Here is a 16717-nt window from a genome sequence, read left to right as displayed (position 1 = left end):
GAATGGTAATAAATCATTCCATTACCCCATACCAAACCGAACCTAAGTGAATTGAGAGAAACATGGAGGCATCCACACTTTTAGGAGATTAGTGAGAAAAAGGATTTAGTTATAAAATAAAGTGTGGCTCACTTCCAATAATATCATTATTAAATCCCCATTATCTTTTATTTATTCACAAAAATGCCATTATGCTTTAGGAGCCATTGATCAAATTATCTAATGGTTAAGATGGGTTCTCAAAGTACTCACAAAATATACTAGTTCTTAAATGATACTCATCATATATATATATATATATATATATATATATATATATATAATAAAAAGAAAGAGTTTTCTAAGAATGGTAAGAATCAATAGATTTTTGACAAGTGGCACTACAACATATGGTGAAAGAACAATTCTAAGAAACTATGTCGGTTATAATGGTGAAAGAGTAATTATAGGAAGCTATGTCGGTTTTTGGTAATTTTAAATCTCAACCATTGATTAACATGATCTAATGGCTAAGATTTATTTCTAGTCTTCCTAGAAAACTAATTCTAGTATAACCCTCCTATAATATATATATATATATATATATATATATATATATATTACAGATTTGATATTTTAACATACACATAATACATAGTTTCTAAACTCCAAAATTTTAGCTTATACACAATAAAAACCGGGTTATAACTAGTTGCTTGTCCTCCGCATGTTACGACAAAGGATCTGTATGGTTGTATCTATAGAGTAATAAAATCAGCATGTCGCTGTGAGGGCCTCCAGCCGGTATGGCTTCGATACCGTATTAAAACCTTGGTTACCGTATTAAAAATTTGTGGCATTATTTGTGTAAATTAGTGAATCTTGATCGTTACTATATTAAAAGTTGTGTAATTAATGGAACTTGAAGGTTAGTACGGTTTAAGAAAAAAGAAAAAAAAATTGCAAATGAATACCGAGTGTAAACCCGAACCGATTTCGAAATACTCTATGCGGTCCACATCAGCCCAATGGATCTTCATAATTTATGGCCCAATAAGTCCGCTTATATATATATATATAGTTGTATTATAAGTTTTCAGAAACTTCAGGAACGTTATTGTTAGCCACTGGCTGATCCCACCGTTTCTCTTCGAATGATCACAGGTCAACAATTTTATTTATATTTCTCTGTAATTTTTGTGGATTTCAACTTACCAGATCTGGGTTCTTTAGAGAACTGGATTTTCCACCGAAATAATTTGGCTTTAGCCTTTAGAAGGGGTACCGACTCGGGATTAATCGGATTTGAATTTTATATGTTGTTTTCCAAACTTATTTATATATACAACTAGTTTTTCAAAAGCTTATATATTATTTTTCAAACTTATTAATTAGATTGGATTAATAAGTATAATTTTTCAAATACTTCATATATATTTGATCATTTATGACCGATTTTGACCAACTACTGATTTGTTGGTCCGGTTAGGTGAAATTGAGTAGCATACCAATTAGCAACTGATCGTTAATTTTACAACACTGGCATGACTAGTTAGTTAGTTAGTTAGTTAGTTAGGAAAACTGAAATGCAACTAACTGTTAAGTCAATAAAGTCAACGCAGTGATAACGGTAATGTACTTGCTTGATGCAGATTTCTTCAAAGAAACAAGGAAACAACAGCCTACATGCGCGGAATAGCTCGAGCAAAGAATACATTCAATAACCTTTATCCTGTTAAAACATCATGGGGTAATAATAGTATATCAGTTTCAGTTATTCATTTTGTTAGTCAAACTTTTGTTTGTATAATAATCTTAACTTTAAACATAATAATAATAATGTGCAGTCGCCACGTTGACACCAAAGAAGGTAAAGGATGATGGTTTTGAGAAGCAGCAAGAGATAAAGAAGGAGGTTGATCCGGTGGTTACTTTCAGTAAGCCGCCGCCGGTCCCACCAGTGCTTGGACCGCTTGTTGTTCTGTCGCTATGGGAAACATGGTCGACCCGAGATGAGAACTGAGGTGATGTTTTCTAGCGTGTTTATAAATAATCAAAGTGTTTTCGTTTTCTCGTATTATCATGCTGACTTATGAGTGGACTAGAATCTTGATAAATATAAATCTAATGTGATGTAAATCTTTAGTGTAATGGCTGTAAGCTGTTTCAATTCTGAAGAACTTAAGTGTGATAATGTAGTAAACCCGAACAAGGCGAATAGTTTTATGAGGATGAAGGTTTAAGTTGCACGGTACATAAAAGCACAACGTTTTGGAGTACTTTCTGGTACCTGTGGAATGCTAGAATAGTTTTATTGATTCAACAAAAACACACTGGAATCGAAATTCAAATGTTTATAGGAAACGACTTCCTAGGCTACATGTAGAGGTGTGAATATCTTACTACACAATCTAAAACTAATTTTACACGTTTAGGTTTCAATTCTGTCTTGTTTAACATGTGTGATTACACCAAATCATACGACGAAATCACCAATCATAGGCTGTAGTAACGATAGACATGTATTTCTTGGATCATACTTCTTTATCACTTCAAAAAACATGACAATAATGTACTACGTCCGTCTCCATTCTTTTTATTAACTTATTTCTTTTAGTAACTTTTATAACAACTTTTAGCATCACAACATTTGTTACTCGCAATTTGGAACAATTCTTGCCTTTGGCTTTGTGGAATCAACATAGTTAATCATGCGAGACTAACTATATATGTTTCATGTTTGCTCAACATTCAAACTTTTTTTTACCTTTTTTTTTTCTTTTTCCATTTTGGGTAAAGGGACTTTGTGTAAATTTTAATTGTTGATTTCCAGGCAGCTATATATGTTTCTTTTTCAATCTTCAAATGTCTTATCAATTTATCCAAGTTTGAAGGGTATGCATGATAGCTTGTTGTGGCATGGTGATGTTTTGTAGTGATGGCTGAATCTTTTGTTCATTTCCTTCAGCTTAGAAACCAATAGAACAAATTCTTCAACTTAGATCAAAGATTATTCTTATTCATAACAAAGTTTAGAAACTTCAAGATTTGCCACTTATTTTTTAGTTGCTTCAAGAAAATCAGCGTGTATGTGTGTATACACACACACACACACACACACACATATATATATATGTGTGTGTGTATAACTGCCTACATTTGGAGCCCTCACGTTGCCCCCCCTCCCCTCGTGCCGCCAGATTGCTCCACTTGAAAATGATGGTTTCTCATTGATTTATATCTATGAAATTTGCGGGTTATGGGTACTATCCACGGGTCTTGGTACCCAGATTAGAAAAACGGGTTAAAACATCTCCTTAAACACTTTCCCCTTTCCTCGAACCCTAAATCAAAATCATTCCACCATCTCCAGTCCACCACCCTTAATTTCCTATTTCTCTCAGTCACCGATTTTTTCTCCGACCTCCGCACCCATCGTGTATCTGACAGCCACTCCCACAGAATCCCCGTTGGCATGTCCGCCGACTGATGAAACTCCGATCGGTGCTCTAGTGCTTTGTCGCCGTCTATTGCTTCTACTCCGACCGGGTCTATTGCTTAGTTTTCTATTTCTCTCAGTCACCGACCGTTTCACCTAACGTTGTTGGGTCGACCCGGGTGGTGTCTATCAGGTCGGTTTTTGGTGTTGTGGTTGTTGATGTAGAGATCTGAGAGATTTGTGGTCTTTTGTTTTGTGGTTCTGAATGTCTTTTTTTTCTTTTCAATCCATCATTTACAGGTTAGTCATCCATAAATGGGTTTTTATCTGCATTCAATATGTTGCAAGAATCCATCTGATATTGGTGTGCACTCCGAGTGTTTGATATAATGCCTCACAGGGATTTGTTTGAATTTACGGAAATTTTGTAACTGTTTTATGATCAGTCATCAAAGATGAGTCAACTCTATAAAGGGTGGAATGAAATCATGTTCTATTATACTAAAGGTTCGGATTAGTATGCTCTGTGACTGCCGACTTTGTGCGAATCTCTCACATCAGAAAACCAACCGATAGCTAAGGTCTAAAAAACCGACTAGTACTGTTCTCTCAAATATCCCTGTTTGAAGTCTAAAAGAACCAGCAGTGAGTGGTAAGATAACAAGAGGTCGCAATCAAAGTCTCGTTTTGCGGTGTGAAGTCTAAACAATGTTGAAGACAGTCCGATATCCGGCCAAATGCTATCCCGTTCCACATCAAATCTACGTCAGTCATCAGGATCCAGAATAGATCAATTATATGAAATATCGTATGTTTCTAATAAGTCTAAAATTCCTATTGCCAGTATACCTTTAGTAAACCCTTACAGTGTTTTTCTAAACCTTCTAATTCATTATCAAAAAAAGTCAAAAAATTAATCGGTTCTACTTCCAACCCCCATGTTAAAGTAATTTATCCAAACGTCAAAGTTCGACTCACATCAACTCGCCGCCACCACCTCCGAACACCTTGTAACCCTTTCCCTACCCCCACATCTACCCAGAATCTGTCAAGCCCAAGGTTACACACACATCCACTTTAGTGCCATTCACTACCTCTTACCTTTCACGGAAGAAAAGGTTTAATAGCGTTCTCCCGTATAGCCCTTGTTGATACAAGATTTGTTGAATACCAACATGCTTGTATAGGTACTACACAAACCACCCTAAATGCAGGCACTATGTTTCTCACCTTCTACCCGAACTGCAATATGCCTATCAATGATCCATCCCTCCTTACAGATTTAAAAGCCCAAATCCAGATTGGAGGAACGCCCCAAGTAAACACCTTCCATTACTAGAAGGCGTACAGAGTACAAAACCACTCCTTAGACATCATGGTCCCCGTACAGGCTAATGCTGGAGACATGTAAATTGATGTTGATTCCAACGCCATGCCAACTTGCACATATGTTCCAAAACAGTTATCCAGAGAAGAGTTACGAAAACTGTTACCAGGAAAATGGATAACAAATTACGAGCAGATCTACCAAACCCCTGTTCAGACAACCACGACCCCGGAATTTGTCAGACACCAAGATGGAATGGTCGAAATCAAGTCCTCAAATCAAGAACGAAGAAACATATTCCCAACGATAAAGATGATGCAAGTTGTACCACCCCAGACATCAACTCAAACCACAGAACATTGTAGTTATGATGTATGTAACTGTCCATCTTGCTTAGAAGAAGCTTTCAAAGTTGAGTATGAAAAAGAAAAACCAAAGAAAAAGAGCTCACAACTCTCTCTAACGAAAAGGTACGAAGATGGAGACCCCATCGTTGGCCTACTAGGCTAACCATCTAGAAAGTTTGACTACTATGTTCTTTATGGTAGTTCAACAAAGAAGCAAAATTCAAAACCAGAACCTTGCAAACCAACACAACACCTACACCAGACATGCCTCCCAGCCAACTTGAAAGATGCTTTGTAATCACCCCTTCCATATCATCATCTGATTACCAAACTGAGTTCCCGCCATTAACCTGTTTGAGAAGTCTAACCAGAAAGCCAAACACATATGGAAGATCCAAAATTTTTCCATAATGACGCCAAGTGGTCCTCAAACCCAACCACTACAGCAGAAGCAACTTTAAACGCTCACAACCGTTCTAGCTCAACAAGACAACTTTAGTAGAACCCAAGAAGTCTTGGTCAACAGGCTCCAAGGTCTAGAAATTTTTTTTCTATGAAGTTAAAACAAAGATTTTAAGCCTTCACCATAAGCTACTTGAAATGGTCTGAAACACTCCTGCTATGCAAAAATCAATGAACCTCTCACACAAAGTGTCAAAGATGAAGTTACTCAAGGCTCAGTTAGCATACCTTGAAAGACAACATAAGCAACAAATTGTCTCAACTATGGCAGATGATCCATGGAGAATGCCAGCTCACCATTTGCAAAACCTATCTTTGACCCATAACCTTTAGCCGTGGATCCAATTTCACAATCCTCACCATCACTAAGCCTATGGTCTAACCAAAGAAGTAGGCCACAAAGAAGATCTCCACCCTGAACCATAGGTGCCTCTTCTAGCAACCCTTCATCATCAAAAGCTAAAGAACCATCCAAAAAGCATACACATGATGATAGCATGATGATGGCTTCATCAGTTTCTCCGGTTGATCTACCGATCCCAAAGGAAGATCCCATTACAACCCTGACTGTCCACCGAAGTCTCTCCAAGAGTCCTGCCTTATATTGCTTCAAACATGGTCGTCACTTCAGAATATGAATCTGATAAGTCATAAGATGAAGAGATAACCAACCCAGGTGAAGCATTCGAACACCTGTTCATGAATGAACATGATACCATAGTAAGAAACGATATCCATTCAAATTTCGAAGATGTAGCTTCACATACAAAATCTGTGTCGTTCTCTAATCGCCTCAAGCCCCAAACTCGGGTCGTTCTCTAATCGCCTCAAACCATGTCTCCGGCAATGACGCCAAAAACTTGATGTATATTTCGTTCATAGGGTTTAAATAGATTACTTAAACTTGATTAACAAGCCAAACTAGGTCCAAAACAGGCCACAAAAGACAAAATAGCCACGGTCAACTTGAATCCAAAACTCCTATTCACACCGTACCGTAGCGTTGGCGGCCACCGTGGTCGCAACCATATCCTACGGTAGGCTACGGTCTGGCCTTAACTGTCGTTTATATTCACTTTTTAGACGGCTTTTTCATTATCTTTTTTACTATCATTGAAGCAAGGACGACTCTAGGGCGAATTTGGAAAGACAAAAAAATATATTGGTGATTTCGATTATTTGGTTTATGTCTTTGATTCATATGAACAATACAATTGATGTGATGATTCACCACACCGTGAACGGCTAATTTCATTGGTAATCATCATGGATGTAAGGTTTATTTGAAACACTATGTTTATGCTTGAATTTCTAGAATAATGGCTTTGCATTGTTTGTTTAGTTGTTATGGTGTTTGAATATTTGTTTGTAAATTGTTGCTTGTGTTTGATCGTGGTCTAAACCATACGTTTTTGGTGCCATTGGCATCATAGGAGGAATTAGGGTTGGATATTAGCTAATTGGTCATCGGGTAACAACCTCGCATTATAATAATTCGAGTAATTAGTTCTCTTTTATCACAAAAAAAGTAATCAAATATGAGCTATGTCTAGTTTTTTCTAGTAAGCATGAACATTGGTGTTGATTAAAACCTGAAAATTAAGATGATCGCTTTCTCTAAATCGGTTTACAAAACTTATCTTTGGTTTGCAAGCTAATTTATTTCATTTTAGTACATAAAACCAATCAATCAAAATCTGAATTTACAATTTATGCAATTTAGTTTAATTTAATTATTTGATAAAGCGACTAGTAAACACGCTTTCCATGAACTTCTTGTATTTGATACCCACTTACTGCTATCTAATTAGTTGTAATTGTTTATTATGAGTGAGACTTCGACCTCACATCAACTAAGCCTATGGTCTAACCAAAGAAGCAGGCCACAAAGAAGATCTCCACCCAGAAACACGGGTGCCTCTTCTAGCAATCCTTCATCATCAAAAGCTAAAGAACAATCCAAAAAGCATGCACATGATGATAGATGATGATGGCTTCATCAGTTTCTCCAGTTGATTTATCGATCCCAAAGGAAGATCCCATTACAACCCTGCTACATAAACTGGCCACCGAAGTCTCTCCAAGTGTTCGCTTCAAACATGGCCATCACTTTAGAAGATGAATCCGATAAGTCGAAAGATGAAGAAATAACCAACCTATGTGAAGCATTCGAACACCTGTTCATGAATGAACAGGATACCACAGTAAGAAACGATATCGATTCAGATGTCGAAAATGCAGCTTCACATACAGAAACCCAGAATAAACCAAATGTCCCACGATCAGACTTCAACATAAAGTTCACCTTTGATGACATTCCCTATCACAATGGCATTAAAGAACTGTAGAAATGCATACATGGTGTGCTGCAGAACTACAATATTATGATATCAAAGTAGTTATCAAAAGATTCTTGGCTAGGTGTCAAGGAAGACTTAGAGATTGGTACTTAAGTCTTGGTGAATATAGAAAGATGCAACTTCAATAGCTCCGTTCACCCGAAGAACTCATACATGTGATCCAAAATGAATTCATTGGAAGCCCACTTGATCATAAAATTCATGCACGCGATGAATTCTTGAAAATGAAGTGTTGCTCGTTCCTCCCAAAAGATCTTGAGACACATTACAACCATATGTATGAACGGTTTAATTGTTTTAACGGAGTAGATGACACAAATCTCAAACAAATCTTCCTACAATCCTTTCCAGAATCACTCTATAATGAGGTTTTCAGGAGACTAGAAATCAAGAACGTAACATGTGCACAAGCATCACTAGGAGAGTTATATCAGCTTATTACAAATTCTCTTGCTAAACTTTGTAATCAAAAAAGGTTCCTAAGTGATTATGAAAAAACGAGCAGTCATCTTGGCTCAGCCAGCAACGACAACCACCTTAAGATCAAATGCAAAGATGATTCATCTTGCAGCTGTTCAAAAAGGTCCCACTTCTCGAAGAAACATGACATTATTCTTCAACGTGAAGATTTCCAAATAAGAAGTGGAAGTTCCTCAGAAGAAAATCCTATCGAGGAAAAAGCACTGATAGGTACTATATTTGAAACCCATAAGGCCATTCTGCAAAATATTGCAAACACAAAAAGAAGCCCAATTCTTGCTCCAGACGATCAACCAGGTGGAAAAATTGATGTATCAGATTTACAGCCATTATACTCTCTTGACGATGAACCATGGGATAGGGCAGTATGTTCGATCTACTACTCTTAATCAGATGATGAAACAGACATGGATACCTCAGACGCATACAGTTTAAGCAGCGATATATGTCTGATGTTTATGGCAAGAGCTAGAGATTCGTCTCCAAATCCTTCGATTCCAGACCCTCTAGTCAAGTTTAACTTACTGCTTAATCACTATGTAAAACTTATCCTGGTAATTGCGTTGATAGACTCTAGATCACACAGATGAGTCTTAAATCCAAGTATTTTTCCTCCAAGTTATTGGCGCCCTCACAAACAGTTTTTTCTTACTACCAATGGCCAAACTTTCTCTATTGAAAAAATCAGTAAGCAAATATACATTAAACTATTTCCCAGGTGTGTTATCAGACACAGATTTTTGGGATCTAGCCTCCACGGAAAGGATCTTCTTCTTGGTTGGGATATTATTTTTCAATTACTAGAAATGAGGTTTTTCGGTTACAATGGACTTAAGTGGAAGAAGTATGTTAGCCCATATACTAAAATCCATCATCTCCACATGAGTACACCCTCACCTCATCCCATAGAAACAATCAAAAGCCAAATTATCAAAACCTCATGTGCCACAAATCACACTGAATTCCTAACCATACATAACTCACCATTGTGGTTTAATCCATCATTTTTTTGTGTCTTTGCCATTCAAACAAAACGAGAATATAAACCCAGCAAAGGCAAGCCACCCAGGCATGAACCCAGACCATTACAAACTTGCGACAGAAGAATGCTCGGAACTGGTCAAACAAGGTTTAACTAAACCTATAAAATCCCAGTGGGCCTGTGAAGCCTTCTATGTTAATAAACAAAGGGAAAAAGTTCGTAGAAAATTAAGGTTGGTCATAAATTATCAGTCTTTAAATCACTTTTTAGCATATAACAAATTTCCAATCCCCTAGAAGAAATCCATGTTTCAGTCTTTAATAGACGTAAAATTGTTACAAAAATTTGATCTCAAAGCTAGATTCTGGCAACTTGGAATCAAACCAGAAGACAGGCCAAAAACAGGTTTTTGCATTCCAGATTATCACTATCAATCGAATGTAATGTAGTTTGGGTTAAAAATCATACCATCCTCTTTTCAAAAAGCTTGAGCTTATCTTAAGCAATACCCTGGTATACATTGATGATATACTATTGTTCTCCAAATATTTGAAGTCCCATATATAATTACTTAAAAAAATTCACTCGATAGTCCAAAATATGGGATAATACTGTCAGAAAAGAAAATGGAATTGGTGCAAAGAATTTGATTTCCTTGGAATAAAAATCGCCGATGGAAAATTCTAACACTAGCCACACGTAGCCCAAGAACTCAAACGTTTTCCAAATAAACTGACTTCACGAAAAGAGATTCAACAGTTTCTTGGTCTAGTTAACTATATGGCGGAATCTCTGCCAAAGCTGTCAAGCCAAATAGTAGACCTGTTCCCCATGTTAAAAAGAATCCTCCTCAGTGGACTGAAAAAGCAAACACAAGTTGTAAAAGAGAGAGAAAAAGCTAGCAGATGTGAGGCCACCTTTAAAGACTCCCACCCCAACTAACAAAATAATCCTTCAGACTGATGCTAGTGTTGAATATTGGGGAGCGGTCTTGATTGCAGAAGACGACAAAGGTGTCACGTCGGTATGTGGATACAAGAGCGCCACGTTTGGTGTGTCAGAAAAGCATTACCACTCCACTTACAAAGAAATCTTGGCGGTCAAAAGAAGAATCGAGAAGTTCCAGTTTCATCTTATTGGTCATAGCCTTTTTATTTAAATAGACATGTCGTCTTTTCTAAAAATTCTACAGTTCAAGTAAAAAAGCTCTCCCAGAAGCATAGTTGTTACGATGGGCTAACTAGTTCTCACAATATTCATTCACTGTTAAGCATATCAAAGGCAAGAATAATATCCTTGCAGAGTTCTTATCAAGGCCAAAAGTCTTATCAATACGAGGATTTCAACACGGTTAGGCATCATTAAATCTTACCCACAATCTTTACAATGGCACATCTCAATACATCCAAACCTCTCATCTAATCCCCTAACTACAATCCAAAACACCTTCTAAAGGAAGTCATTGAAATTATCAATACTCACAACCTGGTGGATCCATCCAGCCTCAACTACAAAAATCTAATGACAATCAATTTGAATAAGTATGGGCAGTTCTTAAAAGGAGAAAATTTTCACCCTGATTTTCCTTTTCTTCATGTTTATCATATAGGCAATCCATCCGCGTTGACAAAAAAAACAATATGTTTTTATGGTGCATATTCGAAACATTTACTGTAGTTGTGTCTTTCAACACCTCAAAGTTGGTTGCATATTTCCTTAAAGTAAAAGATTTACCTAAAGATCAAAAATTCACTTTAAAATTGTTAGAATGATTTCTTCCTCTTGAGAAGTGGATACAATTAATAAGTTTCTTATCAAAAAGATATCTAATTGCTCGCTTCAAGAATCCCAGCCCAAAAACGAGTCAGGAAAAGAGCCGACAGAGCCCCTACCAAAATCATCCACTCTTGGTCACACATGAATCCAGCAAGCTGGTTTTTTCAAGCAAATTTTTTTTAAGCTTGGTTGCAAATTCGAAAAGAAATGGCCTTAACAAACAACGTCGATCCCAACAAATTAAGTGTTGCGGTCATGAGAGGATATAATTTATGTCCAGCAAACCATCCATGTATAAATGATTGGGAAAAGGCCATCAATGATCACTTTAAAACCAAAGTTTTTGAAGGAATCTCAAATGAAAAATACGGAGATTGTCTGATGATAAACTTAAATAAAATCTCATACAATCCTAAGAACAAACATCACAAGACACTAGTACCTCTCAAGTTTTAGTGAGTTTATGCAAACCCCCCCCCCCCCCCCCCCACCCCACCCAAAAAAAAACTATGGAAAACCTTCAGGCACAAAACCTCTTTACCACGGCCACCAAAACCTCGTCCAAATGGAACAATTGGAAAATGATGATCCGAGCAGTACTACATGGAAGAAGTTATAAATAATCATGTGTCTTGTATAATATTTTCTTAATTATGTTTTTTAAGTTTGTATTTTAGGTCTAATCACTCTTAAAGTGATTAGGTAAGTTTTAGTCCATTGGTATGGGACTTATGTCATGCCTTATGTCGTTGGTATGGGCCTCATGTTTTATGCATGGGCCTTATGTCTTTTTATGAGGTTAGTTAGTTTTTCCTTGTCTATAAAAGGAAGACTTCCCCTCACTTGTAATGCATCCCTTGAAATAAATAAAAACTTCTTCTTTATATCTTTTTTCTAGTTCTCTTAGCTCTTGCTGGTGATACCATTGATAATAAGAGGCAGGGTGATACCATTGATAATAAGAGGCGGGGGTGATACCATATATCATAAAGGCAGGGGTGATACCATTGATAACATACCAAATAAAAGAACTTAAGAACTCTAGTAAAAAAACTCAACAACTCACGAGAGAGCTAAGAGAACTAGAAAGAAGTTTTTACTTCTTTCAAAGGAGCATTACAAGTGAGGGGAAGCCTTCCTTTTATAGGCAAGGAAAAGCTAACTAACCTCATAAAAAGACATAAGGCCCATGCATAAGCCATAAGGCCCATACCTATGACATAAGGCATGACATAAGTCTCATACCAATAGACTAAACATTACCTAGCCACTTTAAGGGTGATTAAACCTAAAATACAAACTGAAAAAACATAATTAATAAAATATTATACAAGAAAACGATTGTTTATAACTTCTTCCATGGAGTTCTGCTCGGATAAACATTTTCCAATTGTTCCATTTGAGCGAGGTTTTGGTGGCCCTAGTAAGAGGTTTTGTGCTTGACGGTTTTTTTGACTCATTTGTGGGTTGGGTTTCTTGAAGCGAGCAATTAGGTATCTTTTTGATGAGGAACTTATTAATTGTATCCACTTCTCGAGAGGGAGAAACCATTCCAACATTTTTAAAGTGAATTTTTGATCTTCAGGTGAATCTTCTACTTCAAGGAAATATGCGGCCAACTTGGAGGTGTTGAAAGACACAGCTACAGTGAATGTTTCGAATAGGAACCAGAAAAAACATAGTGTTTCTTTTGTTAACGCGGATGGATTGCCTATATGAAAACATAAAGAAAAGGAAAATCATGGTGAAATATTTCACCTTTTGAGAACTGTCCATGCTTCTTCAAAATGATTGTCATTAGATTTTTGTAGTTGAGGCTGGATGGATCCACCAGGTTGTGAGTATTGATAATTTCAATGACTTCCATTGGAAGGTGTTTTGGATTGTAGTTAGGGGATTGGCTGAGGGGTTTAGAGGTATTGAGATGTTCATTGTAAAGATTGTGGGTAAGATTTGATTATGCCTAACCATGTTTGACTCCTGGTATTTATAAACTTTTGGCCTTGACAAGAAATCCAAAGGATAATTCTTGCCTTTGATATGCTTAACAGTGAAAGAATATTGTGAGAACCAGTGTGCCCATCGTAACAACTATGCTTCTGGAGAGCTTTTTACTTGAATTGTAGCATTTTTGGAAAAGACGACATGTCCATTAAAATAAAAAAGCTGTGACCGATAAGATGGAACTGGAACTTCTCGATTCTTCTTTTGACCGTCAAGATTTCTTTGTAAGTGGAGTGGTAATGCTTTTCTGACACATCGAACGTGCCGCTCTTGTATCCACGTACCGACGTGACACCTTTGTCGTCTTCTGCAATCAAGACCGCCGCCCAATATTCAACACTAGCATCAGTGCGAAGGATTCTTTTGTCGGTTGGGGTGGGTATCTTTAAAGGTGGCATCACATCTGCTAGCATTTTATCTCTTTTACAGCTATAGTTTGCTTTTCAGTCCACTGAGGAGGATTCTTTTTTAACATGGGGAGCAGGTCTACTGTTTGGCTTGACAGCCTTGGCAGAGATTCCGCCATATAGTTAACTAGACCAAGAAACTGTTGAATCTCTTTTTGTGACGTCATTTTATTTGGAAAAGGTTAAAGTTCTTGGGCTATGTGTGGCTGGTGTTGGAATTTTCCATCGGCGATTTTCATTCCAAGGAAATCAATTTCTTTGACACCAATTTCCATTTTCTATTCTGACAGCATTATCCCATATTTTTGGACTATCTAGTAAAAAATTTTTAGTAATTCTATATGGGACTATTCATCTTTGGAGAACAATAGTATATCATTAATGTATACCCGGGTATTGCTTAAGATAGGCTCAAAGATTGTTACCATTGTTTTTGAAAAGAGGATGGTGCGATTTTTAACCCGAACGACATTACATTTCATTAATAGTGATGATCTGAAATGCCAAAAACTGTTTTTGGCATGTCTTCTAGTTTGATTCCAAGTTGCAAGATTCCAGCTTTGAGATCAAATTTTCATCACACTTTTGCGTGTACCAAAGACTGAAACATGGATTTCTTCTGGGGGATTTGAAATTTGTCATCTGCTAAAAAGTGACCTAAAACTGATAATTTATGACCAACCTTAATTTTCTATGAACTTTTTCTCTTCGTTTATTTACATAAAAGGCTTCACAGGCGCACTGGGATTTTGTAGGTTCAGTTAAACCTTGTTTGACCAGTTCCGAGCATTCTTCTGTCGCAAGATTGTAATGGTATGGGTTCATGCCTGGGTGGCTTGCCTTTGCTGGGTTTATATCCTCGCTTTGTTTGAACGACAAAGACACAAAAAAAAATGATGGATTAAACCACAATGGTGAGTTATGTATGGTTAGGAATTCAGTGTGATTTGTGGCATATGAGGTTTTGATAATTTGGCTTTTGATTGTTTCTATGGGATGAGGTGTTGGTGTACTCATGTGGAGATGATGGATTTTAGTATATGGGATGACATACTTCTTCCACTAAAGTCCATTGCAACCGAAAAACATCATTTCTAGTAATTGGAAAATAATATCCCAACCAAGAAGAAGATCCTTTCCGTGGAGGCTAGATCCCAAAAATATGTGTCTGATAACACACCTGGGAAATACTCTAATGTATATTGGCTTACTGATTTTGTCAATAAAAAAAGTTTGGCCATTGGTAGTAAGCAAAACCGTTTGTGAGGGCGCCAGTAACTTGGAGGTAGAATACTTAGATTTAAGACTAGTCTGTGTGATCCATAGTCAACGCAATTGCCGGAATAGGTTTTGCATAGTGATTAAGCAGTAAGTTAAACTTGACTAGAGGGTCTGGAATCGGAGGAGCTGGAGACGAATCTCTAGCTCTTGCCATAAACATCATACATATATCGTTGTTTAAACTGTATGCGTCTGAGGTATCCATGTCTGTTTCATCATCTGAATAAGAATAGTAGATCGAACATACTGCACTATCCCCTGGTTCATCGTCAAGAGAGTATAATGACTCTAAATCTGAGACATCAATTTATTCCACCTGGTTGATCGTCTGGAGCAAGAATTGGGCTTTTTTTTTGTCTTTGCAATATTTTGCAGAATGACCTTATGGGTTGCAAATATAGAACCTATCGGTGCTTTTTCCTCAATAGGTTTTCTTTTGAGGAACTTCCACTTTTTATTTGGAAATCTTCTTGTTGAAGAATAATGTTTACCATGTTCCTTCAGGAAGTGGGACCTTTTTGAATAGCTGCAAGATGAATCATCTTTTCATTTGATCTTAAGGTGGTTATCGTTGTAGGCTGAGCCAAGACGACTGCTTGTTTTTTCATAATCACTTAGGACCTTTTTTTATTACAAAGTTTAGCAAAGAACATTTGTAATAATCTGATATAATTCTTCTAGTGATGCTTGTGCACATGTTACGTTCTTGATTTCTATTGTCCTAAAATCCTCATTACAGAGTGATTCTGGAAAGGATTGTAGGAAGATTTGTTTGAGATTTGTGTCATCTACTCCGTTAAGACAATTAAACCGTTCGGACGTACGGTTGTAATGTGTCTCAAGATCTTTTGGGAGGAACGAGCAACACTTAATTTTCAAGAATTCATCGTGTGCATGAATTTTATGATCAAGTGGGCTTTCAATGAATTTATTATGGATCACATGTATGAGTTCTTCGAGTGAACGGAGCTATTGAAGTTGCATCTGTCTATATTCACCAAGACTTAAGTACCAATCTCTAAGTCTTCCTTGACACCTAGCCAAGAATCTTTTGATGACTACTTCGATTTCATAGTACTGTAGTTCTGCAATACACCATGTATGCATTTCTATAGTTCTTTCATGCCATTGTGATGGGGGAATGTCATCAAATGTGAACTTTATGTTGAAGTCTGATCGTGGGACATTTGGTTTAGTCTAGGTTTCTGCCTGTGAAGATGCATCTTCGACATCTGAATCGATATCGTTTCTGACTGTGGTATCTTGTTCATTCATGAACACGTGTTTGAATGCTTCACCTGGGTTGGTTATCTCTTCGTCTTCTGAGTTATCAGATTCAGCTTCTAAAGTTACGGCCATGTTTGAGTCAATACAAGGCAGGACTCTTGGAGAGACTTCGGTGGCCAGTTTATGTAGTAGGGTTGTAATGGGATCTTCCTTTGAGATCGGTAGATCAACCGGATCAACTGATGAAGCCATCATCATGCTATCATCATGTGTATCCTTATTGGATGGTTCTTTAGCTTTTGATGATGATGGGTTTATAGAAAAGGCACCCGTGATTCTGGGTGGAGATCTTCTTTGTGGCCTGCTTCTTTGGTTAGACCATAGGCTTAGTGATGGTGAGGATTGTGTAATTGGAGCCACGGCTAAAGGTTGTGGGTCAAAGATAGGTCTTGCAAATTGTGAGGTTGGCGTTCTCCATGGATCATCTGACTCTTTGTGTGAGAGGTTCATTGATATTTGCATGGCATGAGTGTTTCTGACCATTTCTAGCAGCTCATGGTGAAGGCTTAGAATCTTGTTTTAACTTCATAGATAATATTTTCTAGACCTTGGAGCATGTTGACCTGCGGCGGTAGCATGTCGGAAA

General features: G+C 37.2%; 1 long non-coding RNA gene across 1 annotated transcript; it reads left to right on the top strand.

Annotated features, from left to right (window-relative positions):
• The first annotated feature begins 1073 nt into the window (after positions 1-1073).
• Positions 1074-2149, top strand: LOC143623537 (uncharacterized). Its single transcript, XR_013151912.1, has 3 exons — positions 1074-1143; positions 1632-1729; positions 1827-2149. It is a non-coding gene; the product is annotated as an uncharacterized LOC143623537 (long non-coding RNA).
• The last annotated feature ends 14568 nt before the right edge of the window (positions 2150-16717 follow it).

The sequence above is a fragment of the Bidens hawaiensis genome, unplaced genomic scaffold, assembly GCF_021521415.1.
Source record: "Bidens hawaiensis isolate Kalapana, Puna unplaced genomic scaffold, B.hawaiensis_p1.1 tig00000369_1, whole genome shotgun sequence".
NCBI classification, from domain to species: Eukaryota; Viridiplantae; Streptophyta; class Magnoliopsida; order Asterales; family Asteraceae; genus Bidens; species Bidens hawaiensis.
This window is presented reverse-complemented; position numbering and strand designations above follow the sequence as displayed.